The following is a 13998-nucleotide window of genomic DNA, read 5'->3' on the forward strand; positions in this document are numbered from 1 at the left end:
GGGAGGCCACTGCAGTTGTCTAAGCAAGGAATCTGGTGGTTTGGTCTAGGCCAGAGGAGGTGGGCACATTGAGGAGAGGTGGAGTCATTGGAAAACATGAAATCAAAACCCTGATAGTATTCCCTGGTGGCTCATGAATCAAGATGTCTCATATCCCTGGAAAAATAAACCTACTCTTGACATCAGCCAGCAGGAGCAAAAGCAACCTGATACCCTTGTTGATTAGGATTAGTGAGCTCCCCCACCCCTTTACTGAGAGTCAACTGAATTAGTAGGGGAGGGAGGAGGGAAGAGACATATAAAAGTGAAACGACTTAATTTTATTATTTTTTCCCTTAACGGAAACAATACATGAGTTCCACATTTAAAATACTTCTCAAAGAGCATGAAGTGTTATCCACAACGTTGACTTCATTTCCATAGAGAGGGAGGGAGAGGAGGGAAAGAAGGCTGGGGAGACCACAGGAGGATTAGGAAGAAAGAGTGGCTGGAGCGAGGGCAAGAGAGTAGAAGAGTGCATGGCTTAGAAGGGAGGGCGATGTGCTCGGCCTAAAAGTCAGTTAACTGCTTAAGAATTTCGGAATTAAAAGGGCCTGAGTTCAAATCTCAGACAAGTTTTCCTACCTTTCTTAGCCTCAGATTTCTTATCTGTCAAATGGGGTTAATAACACCCTTATCATATGACATAATTAGTGTAATTGGATCTGCATTTTAGAAAGATCACTCTGGCCACCTGATTGGGATAGGATAAAAGAAAAAGCTCTGCACACTACCAGGCATTTTTAAAACTTGTAAAACAAAATGTTGTTGTTGTTATTATTATTAAAGCTTTACCTATTAATCACTTCCTTTTGAAATTCTAATTGGTCACCTGTTATTCGCACCTTTTCAGCTGCTCTTGTTGAAGCCTTTCTAGACTCATTGATCCATGGGATCACCTGGGAGGGGGAGGGAAGGTGCTTTTTTAGAACTTCAGCCCTGGGATTGGCCCAGTATCATGCTCCTACTTCTTCCATCCCCAAGCTTTCTCACTGCAGGCTGCCAGGACTCCAGCAAGACCAGGGACAAATGAGACAGACTTACACGTTTTACTTGCCCCTTACTACCTGGTGACCAATGAGATAACAGAAGTAGGGTCCTTGCTGATCTCTCATTTATCCCGAAGACTCAGGCCTTCCCTCTCTGCTTTTACTTCTCTCCCCAGGCAGTCACCCGAGGGAGGAGATGAGTCTTCGTGATATGGGGCCTGCCACTTCTCCTTCACCCTTCCTCTTCCTTCCTCTGAAGCTGGTAGCCACTTCCTTCTCTAGTCTCTGGTAGAAAGCAGGACAGAGGTTGTGGGAAGCTAGCTCCAGTGCCCCTCCTTTCCAGGGTCTGCTGGCAGCTGTGTGCAGCCTAGACTTCTCTTCAGAATCCCACACCCATATAACCTTACTCCACCTGGACATCTCCATTTACACGCCCCACAGGCACCTCAAACCCAGCATATTCAAAACCAAACCACTCATTGCCCTTCTCCAACCTGCTCCGCTTTCTGTTATCTTCATTTCAGAAAATGGCACCATCATCGGCCCAGTCGCCCAGGCCAGAAACTTGAACATCTTGTTCTTAACTCCTCCCTCTCACTGATTAACTCCTCCCACATCTGACCAACCATTGAGTCTTCCCTAATCTACCCACTTCTCTCCATTCCCCACCACCACCTTTGTCCCAGCTACCATCACCTCTACTTGGATGACAGCAATGGCATGTTTTGGCTCCTTCCCCTTTGCTGGGCAGATCCACTCTGTTCCCTTCTCCACTGCTCTGTGCCCTAGGAGGCTGATCTGTATGGACGATGCCATCCCTAGCTCTCTTGTATTCTGGTTTTCACTTGGTTCAATTGAGGAGAGGAACCATCAAGAGAGGGAAGAGGGAGAAGAGTAAGGTTGGAGTATTTACTCCTACTGCCCTCTCCCTGCGAGGCTAAGGTTTGGCAGTGGCTGTGTTCCACTACCTATGCCCACAGCTCCTGTTGTGTGGACCCTCTTCCACGGCACCAGTTTTCACTGGTCTCTAGAAGGTCGTTTCCTCCACTTGCCCTGTTGTGCCTAAGGGTGGAGCTTCAGAGCTCACACTCTAAACACTATACTGAGCTGTTTACTGTTCTTGGGGGCTTCTTTCCTTTTCCAGAGCCCACTGTGGCTTCTCACTGCCTCCAAGCCCAAGGCCTCTCCCCATGCCAAACCCTCTGGTTCCACCTTTTGGGCTGGGCTTGTTTTTTTTTCTATTTCATTGAGTTCCCTGTGTAACAGAATCCTGACACCTGAGTCAGACGGGACAGCCCCATCCACTGTTATATCCCTCTTTGGCCCTTAGTTTTCTCATCTGGACAACAGGTTGGTAGCAAGGGGAAGTATGAGACTCTCCAAGACCCTCCATTTTTTTTTTTTTTTTATTAATTTTTATTGTGCTTTAAGTGGAAGTTTACAAATCAAGTCAGTCTCTCATACAAAAATTTATACACACCGTGCTATACATTCCTAATTGCTCTCCCCCTAATAAGACAGCACACTCCTTCCTTCCACTCTCTCTCCTTGTGTCCATTCGGGCAGCTTCTGGCCCCCTCTGCCCTGTCATCTCATCTCCAGACAGGAGATGCCAACACAGTCTCATGTGTCTACTTGATCCAAAAAGCCCGTTCTTCACTAGTAACGTTTTCCATCCCATATTCCAGTCCAATCCCTGTGTGCAGAGTTGGCCCTGGGAATGGTTCCTGTCTTGGGCGAACAGAAGGTCTGGGGACCATGACCTACAGGGTCCTTCTAGTCCCAGTCTGACCATTAAGTCTGGTCTTTTTATGAAAATTTGGGGTCTGCATCCCACTGCTCTTCTGCTTCCTCAGGGGTTCTCTGTTGTGTTGCCTGTCAGGGCAGTCATTGGTTGTGGCTGGGCATCATCTAGTTCTTCTGGTCTCAGGCTGATGTAGTCTCTGGTATGTGGTCCTTTCTGTCTCTTAGGCTCATAGTTACCTTGTGTCTCTGGTGTTCTTCATTCTTCCTTGCTCCAGGTGGGTTGAGACCAATTGATGCATCTTAGATGGCTGCTTGCTAGCGTTTAAGACCCCAGACGCCACTGTCCAAGGTGGGATGCAGAATATTTTCTTAATAGATTTTGTTATGCCAATTGACTTAGATGTCCCCTGAAGCCATAAGACCCTTCATTTTTAATTTTAAAACTCTTCAAGCCAGTCTTTTCCTGCCTCTGTCCTCTTTTCTTTCAGCCACTTATTCAACTCTCACACATCCTACAAGGCCAACTCAGAGGGCTTTCTCCTTCAGGAAGCCTTCCTGGATTTCTCTAGTCCCTACTCTTTCCTGAACCACAGGCATCTTGGTTAGCACTCAGGTTAGTAGTTAATTACTCTCTTACTTTCTGAATGTAAATCGGCTCTCCCCAAAGAAAGTGAACACTCTTTGAAAGATCCTATAAGATAAACAAAGCAATGTCTTTGAATTCTAGACCTATTTTCTCGGTTTAAAGAGAACCACAAGTGTTAGCATCCTTGATGACTTGCTAAGTGCAAAATGAGACTGTCTCCTTGATGTAAGCAGAACAACTGAAGGAAAATTGAAAATGGAATAACTTTCTTTCTGTGTGATTCAGTATTACTTAATACATTGTTCATGTATTACCTGAAAATCATGACACACCCCACCACGGTCATGCAGCCTGCACCTTAAGAAACAATGGCTGTGCAACAACAAAGACAAAAAAATAAAAGTAGCTGCTGAGGCTGCTTATGTACAATCAAAAACCTTATGGGATTTGGTTTCTTGGTTTGGAGGTTTAGGGTCATGATATCATGGAATAACCCAGCTAATTGGTTTAATAATATGTTTAGTGCTTCTATTCTACCTCCTAGTTTGATATGTAGTACCTGGAATCTTGAAAGCTTACAAGTGCCATCCAAGGCTCAACAATTGGTCTCTATTCATTTGGAGCAACAGAGGAAGAAGGAGAGTCAGGAATAGGAGGAAAATGTGGAATGTGTGACTAATTGTCTTCCTGAACAACTGTCTCCTTTGCCATGAGACCAGAAGAACTGGGTGGTACCCAGCTACCATTACTGAACATTTTGATCAAAGATTCTATAGAAGAATCCTGATCAAAAGGGGGAAAATGTAGAACAAAATTCCAAATTTCCATGGACTCTGGATTTCCTGGAGCCGTGAAGGTTGGATGAACCCCTGAAACTATTACCCTGAGATAATCTTTATTATTACTATTTTTTATTTACTTCAGATGAAGGTTTACATGGCAAATTAGTTTCTCATTAAACAATTAAATATACATACTGTTTTGTGACATTGGTTGCCAACCCATGACATGTCAACGCTTTCCGTTTCTTGGCCTTGGGCTCCCCATTACCAGCTTTCCTGTCCTCTCCTACCTTCTCATCCTTGCCGCTGGGCTAGTGTGCCCATTTAGTCTTGTTTTGTTTTATGGGCCTGTCTAATCTTTGGCTGAAGGGAACCTTAGGAGTGACTTCATTACTGAGGTAAAAGGGTTTCCAGGGGCCATACTCTCAGGATTTCTCTAGCCTCTGTCAGACCAGTAAGTCTGGTCTTTTTTTATGCGTTAGAATTTTGTTCTACTTTTTCTCCAGTTCTGTCCAGGACCTTCTATTGTGATCCCTGTCAGAGCAGTCAGTGGTGGTAGCCAGGCACCATCTAGTTGTGCTAGACTCAGTCTAGTGGAAGCTGTAGTAGTTGTGGTCCATTAGTTCTTTGGACTAATTTTTCCCTTGTGTCTTTGGTTTTCTTCATTCTGCCTTGCTCCAGACAGGGTGAGACCAGTGGAGTATTTAAGACCCAGGATGCTACTCACCAAAGTAGAATGTAGAACATTTTCTTTATAAACTATGTTATGTCAATTGAGCTAAAGGCCCCCAAGACCATGGTCCCCATCCCTCAGCCCAGTAATTCAGTTCCTCGTAGTTTGGATGTGTCTATGCATCTTTCATGACCTTGCCTTGGCCAAGTTGTGCTCACGTCCCCAATATTGTATACCGTCTTACCCTTCACCAAAATTACCACTTATCTCTTGTTAGTTTAAACCTTAAACCAAGAATATCCCCTGAAGTTTTCTTAAAACAGAATAATAGTTTAGCTTAACTAGTAAAAAAAATGTCTTCCTTGAACATTATGCTCTTTTAAGAACTATCTATATGGGATCAATTGACAATAGCAACTCCAAAGATTAGATAGGAACCTTAGGGGACAGTGAATTTATCTTAATGGTGGAGGAACAACTCAGAAAAGGAGGGTGAGAATGGCTATACAACTCTAAGAATGTAATCAGTGTCACTAAATGATACATGTAGAATCTATTGAATTGGTGTATGTTTTGCTGTGTATATTCTCAACAACAGCAGCAAAATAAATAAAACTATTAAAAAAAAAAAAGGAAGAAAGAATGGGTGGTGAAAAGAGAGAATTTAGAGTCAGATAGAACCAGTTTGTCTCCCACCTCTGCTACTTCTTGGCCTCAGTTTGCCTGTCCGTAAAATGGAGTCATCATAACCACCCCTAGGGCTACTATCAGGGTTAAGTGAGTTGTCACACGTGATATCCCTGAATTCTTCAGCTCTACTGCTTACCAGTGGGCACAACCTTGGGTGACTCGCTTTGCCTGCCTGGGCTCCATTTCCTCATCTCCAAAAAAGGAATTTACAAAACCTGCCTTGGAAGGTTGCAAAGCCCTTTATTCAACGAATTGAGTATCTACTATGTACCAGGGGTCTGGTGCTACAGCTGTGGAAAAAAAAAAAAAAACAGACAAAAAAACCCTGCCCTCACAGACCTTATACTCAGAGGGGGAAGAAAGACAATGAACAGGACCAACAGATAAAATGTACAATATGGTGAGAAGTAAGAAATGCTATGTGAAAAAATCAGGCAGAGAAGGATGACCAGATACAGTGGGTGGGAGACAGATCTGCAATTCTAAAGACAGTACCCTAGGGACGGCATCTTGGACAAGTTGACATTTGGGTGCTGCCTGAAAGAAGTGAGGGAGCCATGAGATATCTGGAGGAAGAGCATTCTAGGCAGAGGTCACAGCAAATGCAAAGGCCCTGAGGTGGGAGCCTGTCTGGACTATTCCCAGAACTGTAAGGAGACTGAGGTAGACGATAAGGTGTGAGTGAGGAAAGACGGTAGGAGGAAAGATCCTGGAACGATGGGGTCAGGCCCCACAGGGCCTGGTAGGACACTTGAGACTTTGGTTTTGATTTGGAATGGAACTTTAGCATATCGTCTAGCACCTGGTAAGTGCTTAATTCAGAGAAGCTCTAATGACAATAATTTCTGTAATGGGCATCTCTTCTTTCAGAATGCCTTGGTTGTCAGGTTCTAGGGATGGCACACAGAGATCTGTCTCACTGCTTTGCCATCCACTGGTTTACTGGAAGGCAGTGGGGACAGGAATGGTTGGCCAGACAGGCATTCCTGACCCACCCATCCCCTCTCAGATTCCTCCTCAGGGCCCACCACACCCCTGCAGCTTGCTGATCAGTGGGCACAAAGAATGCTGAGGCAGCTGAGGGCATGGGCAGCTCCCTGGCTCACTTCTGACTTGGAGAGGGCTAATAACAAGCATTATCAACAATAATAACAGTTAGAACATATTAAACCCTAACTGCAGGCCAGGTACTGTGCTGTGTGATTTTCAAACATTACCTCACAACAGCCTTCCTTTGGCCTTATAGGAGAGACATGCTGTATTGAGGAACGGAGGCTTAGAGATGCCAGGCTGGTGAGTCATACCCATGTCTGTCTTAGAAGTCTAGGGTCTGCACAACTCACCGTAGCTTAACTGCCACTGCCAGACTTGGGACTCCTCTCTGCTTCCCCTGACAGTCCTGGGGCCTCTGAGAGAGAAGAATCTCACAGCTCCTGCCAGCTGGACTATGCGGCTGCCTGCAGGCCCAGACAGGTCCCAACTGCCTCCTCAGTGTCTGAGGATGGAACAGAGGAGGAATCAGGTTTCACTAGCTCCAGGACGGAGCCAAGGTTGCTGAAGTCAGCCCTTTTCCCAGGGCTGCTGGGACTGGACCTTGCCCTGAACTCAGCTTCCAGCCCTGGTGTGGAGAAGGAAGTCCAAGACTGGGAGCCCTGGACCCCTACTCCTTACCTGTCTGACCCCATCTCCCACCATATTCTCCCTCTCTCACTCAGCTCCAGCCACATGGGCCTCCCTGCTGAACCCTATCAAGCACACTCCTGCCTCAGGGTCTTTGCACTTGCTGTTCCCTCTACTTAGATGGGATAGCTGCATGTTTGCTCCCTGATGCCCTCCAGTCTCTGCTCAAGCACCACCTTCTCAATGAGGCCTTCCCTGACTTCTAGAACTGAATCTGTACCTCAGCCCCTTTCTGCATGCCATACCAGCTTTATTTTCCTCCATAGCCTCATCTTTTACTATACCATGTATTTTACTTATGTGTCTTGTTTATGGTCTGTCTTCCACAGGATGTTAGCAGGATTGTCCTTAAATGAGGCAGGAGGGGCCCTGCCCTGGGCTCTGAGCTTTAGAGGACCTCACCCCAGCCTTCCTGCCCCTCCCCATGGACTTACAGTGTATTATCTACCCAGAACATGTGCCCCCTCTCCCTGACTTCTAGACCATTCCCTGCCCAAATTGCCCTGGGCCTGTTTCCAGGACCTGGAAGACCCCTTCCCCGGGCCTGTCCTGAGGGTGGCCAGCACCACCTGGGTGTGCCCGCCTTGACCCACGGGGTGGGCAATGGAAGGCTGTTTGCAGGGGTCTGTGGATGGAACTTAGATGTGTAAGCTGGGGTGTAGACACACACACACACACACACACACACATGCATGCACACACCCTCATGGTGCAGGATAGAGGTTAGGGTGGGCAGAGAAGACTGTTCATTGATCCTGGGCTGGGGCTAACTCTCTCTGTGCAGTCACATGGGGATACCTGACCCAGAACTTCAGAGTCAGGAATCCAGATTGCTGTGAAGAAACACTTCTCCGAATAGGAAGATCGCGTGTGTTTTATTTAGCAGTTTATGATTTTGACACTTATGGTATGTGGGACCTACACCTTGCTGCCCTGAGTCCTGTAAATGTGAGGGCCAGAAGTTATAACTTGTGCATTTCTGTATCCCTAGCACCTAGAATCTTGCCTGGCACAGAGCAGATGCTTAGTTGTCACATGAATGAACAAAAAATCCGCAGGGGACATACTTAAGGAGGCCCCAGAAGAGTTTGGAAATGCTGTGGCTTTTCTGTGTCAGGGTGAGTCAAGGGGGGTGGTCTCAGGGTCAGGTGGGGACCAACTCTGCCTTGGGGAGCCCTATGCAGTATTTGACGAACCTCTTCTGCCCTCGTGTCCCCCCATCCACCAGCCAGAGTTTTTATTCTTAATAGTGTAAGGGAGACTAGAACCCCAAAACTGTCTCTGCCACTTTCTGGCTGTGTGTGGTCGTTAGCCTCTCTGACGCTTAATTTCCTTTATAAAGGGAACTATAAAACCTCTCTCCACATGGCTGTGAAGTGGGAGAATGTGTGCGACTGATTCCATGCATGGGAAGGACACAGCCAGCCATTTTCCAATAAACATTTGCTGCCGCCGCCACCAGCACCGCCATCATCATTATCAAAGTGTCCAACGCAGTTCCTTCCACACAGCAGACCCTTGGATATAGTAGCCAGTGTGACTGTTCTGTCCTCAGGCTCCATCCCTGTCTAGACCTCATCCTTGGTGGGCCAGTCTAGGAGGCCTGCCTGTCCACGTCTGTGACTCGGGTAAATGACCCCCTCTGCTGGGCACAAGGAGGAAGAGCTTTTGGGGAAAGTCCACTTAAGAGGTTCCCACAAGCTAGGAGGTTTGGAGTGTCCTGCTTAAGGTGAGAAGTACAGTTCCCACCCAAGGTGTGAGTGTGTAGGTAAAGGAGCAATAACTGGCCCTGTCAGTCCCTCAACAAGCACACTAGTAGCAATAAAAATAACAATATATATAGCACTTGTACTGGGTTTGGGTTATGCCAGGTGCACAGCCCTGGTGGTACAGTGGTTAGTTTGGCTGCTAACCAAAAGTTGAGCAGTTTGAATCCACCAGCCGCTCCTTGGAAACCCTATGGGGCTTAACCCTACTGTGGCCTATACGGTTGCTATGAGTCTGAATCAACTAGATGGCAACAGTTTAGTTTTAGTATGCCGTGTGTGGGAGAATCATGTGGCAGTCTGTTCCCATAAAGATTACAGCTTTGGAAACCCTATGGAGCTAGAACTGCCTGTGTCCTATAGGATGAGTATAAGTCAGAATTTACTCAGTGGAAATGGGTTTTTTACGCCAGGTACCCTTCTAAATTCCCACGTTTCTGTCAGTTTGTTGTACTGTGGGGGCTTGCGTGTTGCTGTGATGCTGGAAGCTATGACACTGGTATTCAAATACCAGCGAGGTCACCCATGGTGGACAGGTTTCAGCTGAGCTTCCAGATTAAGACAGACTAGGAAGAAGGACACAGCAGTCTACTTCCGAAGCAGTGGAAGATTATTTGATATAGTGCCGGAAGATGAGCCCCTCAGAATAGAAGACACTCAAAAGACAACTGGGGAAGAGCTGTCTCCTCAAAGTAGAGTCAACCTTAATGATGTGGATGGTGGATGGAGTCAAGCTTTTAGGACCTTCATTTGCTAATGTAGCATGACTCAAAATGAGAAGAAACAGCTGTAAACATCCATTAGCAAATCTGCTGCAAAAGGCCTCTTTAAAGTGTTGAAAAACAAAGATGTCACCTTGAAGACTAAGGTGCTCCTGACCCAAGCCATGGTGTTTTTGATTGCCTCCTATGCATGTGTAAGCTGGACAATGAATAAGGAATAATTGGCACCTTTGAATTGTGTTGGAGAACAATATTGAATATATCATGGATTGCCAAAAGAACGAACGAATCTGTCTTGGAAGAAGTACAACCAGAATGCTCCTTAGAAGCAAAAGATGGCGAGACTACGTCTCACATACTTTGGACGTATTTTCAGGAGGGATCAGTCCCTGGAGAAGGACATCATGCTTGGTAAAGTAGAGGGTCAGCAAAAAAGAGGAAGACCCTCAATGAGATGGATTGACACAATGGCTGCAACAATGGGCTTCAGCATAATGATTGTGGGGATGGCATAGGCCAGGCAGTGTTTCCTTCGGTTGTAGATAGGGTTGCTGAGTCCGAACCAACCCGATGGCACCTAATAACAACAAGCCTTCTAAATGCTTTACAGATATTAACTCACTTACTCCTCCATTTTACAGATGAGAAAACTGAGGCGTTGAAAGGTTAAGTGACTTGTCCAAGCCCTCATGCCTGGAAGTGCCAGGATTTGAACCTGTGCCCTGAACCATGCCTCCTTGGTGGACTATGTTAGTGTGAGGCAGCAAGGTAGGCTCTGCCTTTAGCCAGAAGGAAGCTGAATGCGTAGAGTTCCCCAGTGAGCTTGGAACTGAACATGCAGGGTGTGGGCTGCCAAAGGGGCTTCCCAGGGTGCCTGGCCACCCCTCAGCAGCTCCCTGACTGGGTGTACTCTCTGGGGCCCACAGAGAATACACCCAATTTTCAAATGCTCCAGAGTTGGGGATTTGTAAGGAGACACCTTGAGAGGATGAGGCCTTGTTCAACCCAAGTTCCACTTTTATTTCCTTTTCTGTTGAATGTTGAATTCATGTTCTGTTCATTTCACTTAATAGAATGAGTCCTAGGATTCCTTTCAGCCCCAACCCGTCATCCTAAACTTGAACGTTTCACCCAGTATCAGGTGGCTTCGACCACATTCCCCCTCACCCATCCCCAGCAGATCGGAGGGTTGGCTTGGAAGTATCTGCAAAGATGGGTGCTCAAGGATGTTTATTTTAACATTGTTAGGGGTAAAAAACCATGGATGGTGGCGAGATTAAATAAATACACATGCAAACTGTCAGATGCTGTTATGAAAAGGCATAAATACAAAACATCTGTGTAAATGCATAGAAAAGATTGGAAGGATGCACACCAAACTGTTCACAGTGGTTACTCCTAGGGAATAAAATGAAAGTGGGAAGATGAGTGATCAAGTTTCATTTTACACATATATTTATGCATGAATCCTTTTCGAGAATGTATTCAGCTACTACATATTTCAAAAGATGCTTAAAAAGAAAGAGGTGGATGGGGGTGGCAAAAATCTGAGAACCATGAAATATGAAGGATTAGCAAATCAAACATTAGGTGGTCCTTACTGGTATGGCAGGTCACACCAGTTATTTAGGGTTTGTGCCCACTGAGTGGTTTGCACTGGTGACTTAACCAGTCGCCATTGAGATGATTCCCACTCATGGGAACCCCATGTGTCAGAGTAGAGCTGGGCTCCATAGGGTTTTCAGGGGCTTATTTTTCAGAAGTAGACTGCCAGGCCTTTCTTCCAAGGCACCCCTGGGTAGACTCAAACCTCTAACCTTTCTGCTAACAGCCGAGTACATTAACTGCTTGCACCACCCAGGGACTCCACTGGTGACCTACCAGCTGTAAATATTTTGACTCTATATCATAGGTGCTAATAACCACAGAAGACAAGGAAGCAGGCTGAGAGCAAGTGTGCAATTAACAACAGTCCCATGGCACAGAGCCAGTGACTGGTTCCATCGCCAAGGGAATCTAGATCCATCCATAAAGGCCAGGCTTGGCCCAGAAAGAGCAATTTCCCTCCTCAACTCCCTCCAGAAAATCTCGGGGGAGGAAGGCTAACCTGAACAGTGGCTGTTTGGTTTTATTATTAGCTTTAGCTGAAGGTAGGGTTTCAAGCTTCATTCAGGCTTCTCAGAGGGAGTTTAAGATAAGGGGCAGCAGGAGTTTGCTGGCTGAGACACCTAATCCTCCCGCACAACGTTATCAGTAAAAGCAACAAGGCCCTGGGAAAGGGAATCTGAGGCAGCAGGAGCCAGAGGTGAGAAAAGCAGGAGGTGGCCTTGGCCTGTGGGCTGTGGCACTATGGACCAAGGACGAGTGAGGAAGTCTCTGACAGTAATTCGGATTGGACTCTCCAATCAAAACAATCAAACCCACTGCCACTGAGTTGATTTCGTCTCATAGCAACCCTGTAGGACAGGGGAGAGCTGCCCCACAGGGTTTCCAAGGCTGTAATCTTTATGGAAGCAGACAGCCACATCTTTCTCCAGTGGAGGAAGGTTCGAACGGCCAACCTTCTGGTTAGTGGCCGGATGCTTCACCACTGTGCCGCCAGACCTCTTGATAGGACTCTCCAGCCTACTTCATTCCCTTTTGGTTTCCCATCCAGGGGCTGAGACCTCAGGACACCCTTATCCTCATCCTTCAGAGCCTTGGTCTTTAACTTGAATGTGTATCAGCATCAGTTGGAAGGCTTGTTAAAACAGATTGTATAGGGCCCTGCCCCCAGAGTTTCTGATTCAGCAGGTCAGTGGGGTGGTTCCAAGAATATGCATTTCTAACAAGTTTCCAGGTGATTTTGATGCTGCTGGCCCTCCAGGGGCAGCACTTTCAGTTCCAGTTGCCGTGCAGTTGACCCTGACTTATGGCGACCCCATGTGTGTCAGAGTAGGTAGGAATGGGCTCCATAGCGTTTTCAATGGCTGATTTTTTGGAAGTAGATCACCAGGACTCTCTTACAAGGCACCACTGGCTAGACTCAAACCTCCAACATTTCGGTTAGCAGCCGAGCCCATTAACCATTTTCACCACCCAGGGCCTCAGCACTTTGAGTACCACCGCTGTACAGAATGAGTCTCTCTTAAGGGAAGGAAACATTTATTTCAACTTTAGCAATTTCTTCAGCTTCACTTTAGATTCTTTTCTTCTTATTATTTGCAAAGAAAAGTTTAAATTCCATTTCAACAAAGACACAAATAGAATCATTCTGTCGCTGCTGCCTCTTCCTTTGTATTCCTGCGTATGGGCCCTGGTATTGTCAGGAATGTTCAATGTCACTGACATCATGGGTGAGTTCTCTAATTTTCTGTTTTGCTTGATTTTGATGATGATCAGGTGTGATTTTAAAAATACAATGAGGCCATTCTTTGAAGGAGGAAAATCCCCTCAGAGGGCGACTGTGAGGATTTGTTTAACGGAAATAATCTTAAGTGCTATCTGGCCCTAAAAAGTACTGAATAATTGGTAGCTGTCACTAACTAACTAATTAACTAACAAATAGCATTTACCATGTGCCAGATATTTTTTTTTAATTTTTTTTAGATATTTAATCTCCACAAAATTCCCCATTTTATAGATGAAGAATGTGAAGTATCTAGAGGTTAAGGGACTTGCTAAGAAGTAGCAGAGCTGGATCTGTCCCCCGCAAAAAACTCAACCCAGTTGCTGTTGAGTCAATTCTGACTCATGGCAACCCCATGTATGTCAGAACAGAACTGTGCTCCATATGATTTTCGATGGCTGTGTCCTTTTAGGAGCAGATTGCCAGGGCTTTCTTCTGAGGTACCTCTGGGTAGACTAGAACCATCAACCTTTCAGCTAGCAGCTGAGCATGTTAACCACTTGCACTACCCAGAGACTCCAGATCTTGCTAGTCTCTGCCTTTCAACACAGAGCCCATAGCACAGAAGAGGAAATCTTCACTTACTGCATCATAGAGAAAGCAGCCACTGTTCCAGAAAAGACTTCACCTGTCACTCTGGTGGGTTCTCTCACATACAAAAGCAGCACTGAATTTATAGGGAGAAGCGCTACCCAGGTATACTCCCCCTGCCCTCACCACTACACCGTCCCCATCTGGGCCCACCTGGGCACGTGTATGTGTGTGGTAAATATGTATGTGACAAAGAGTTTGACATTTCAACAATCTCCACATGTACAGTCCGTGACATTATGTTCATCATGTTGACGTTAATTAATCTTGAGCTTTCTCTGCCAACGGGAGGAACTGGAGAAGTGAGCAGGATTAAACCGTTTTCCCCTCCCTCGAACAACTCTGA

The sequence above is a fragment of the Loxodonta africana genome, chromosome 21 (assembly GCF_030014295.1).
Source record: "Loxodonta africana isolate mLoxAfr1 chromosome 21, mLoxAfr1.hap2, whole genome shotgun sequence".
NCBI classification, from domain to species: Eukaryota; Metazoa; Chordata; class Mammalia; order Proboscidea; family Elephantidae; genus Loxodonta; species Loxodonta africana.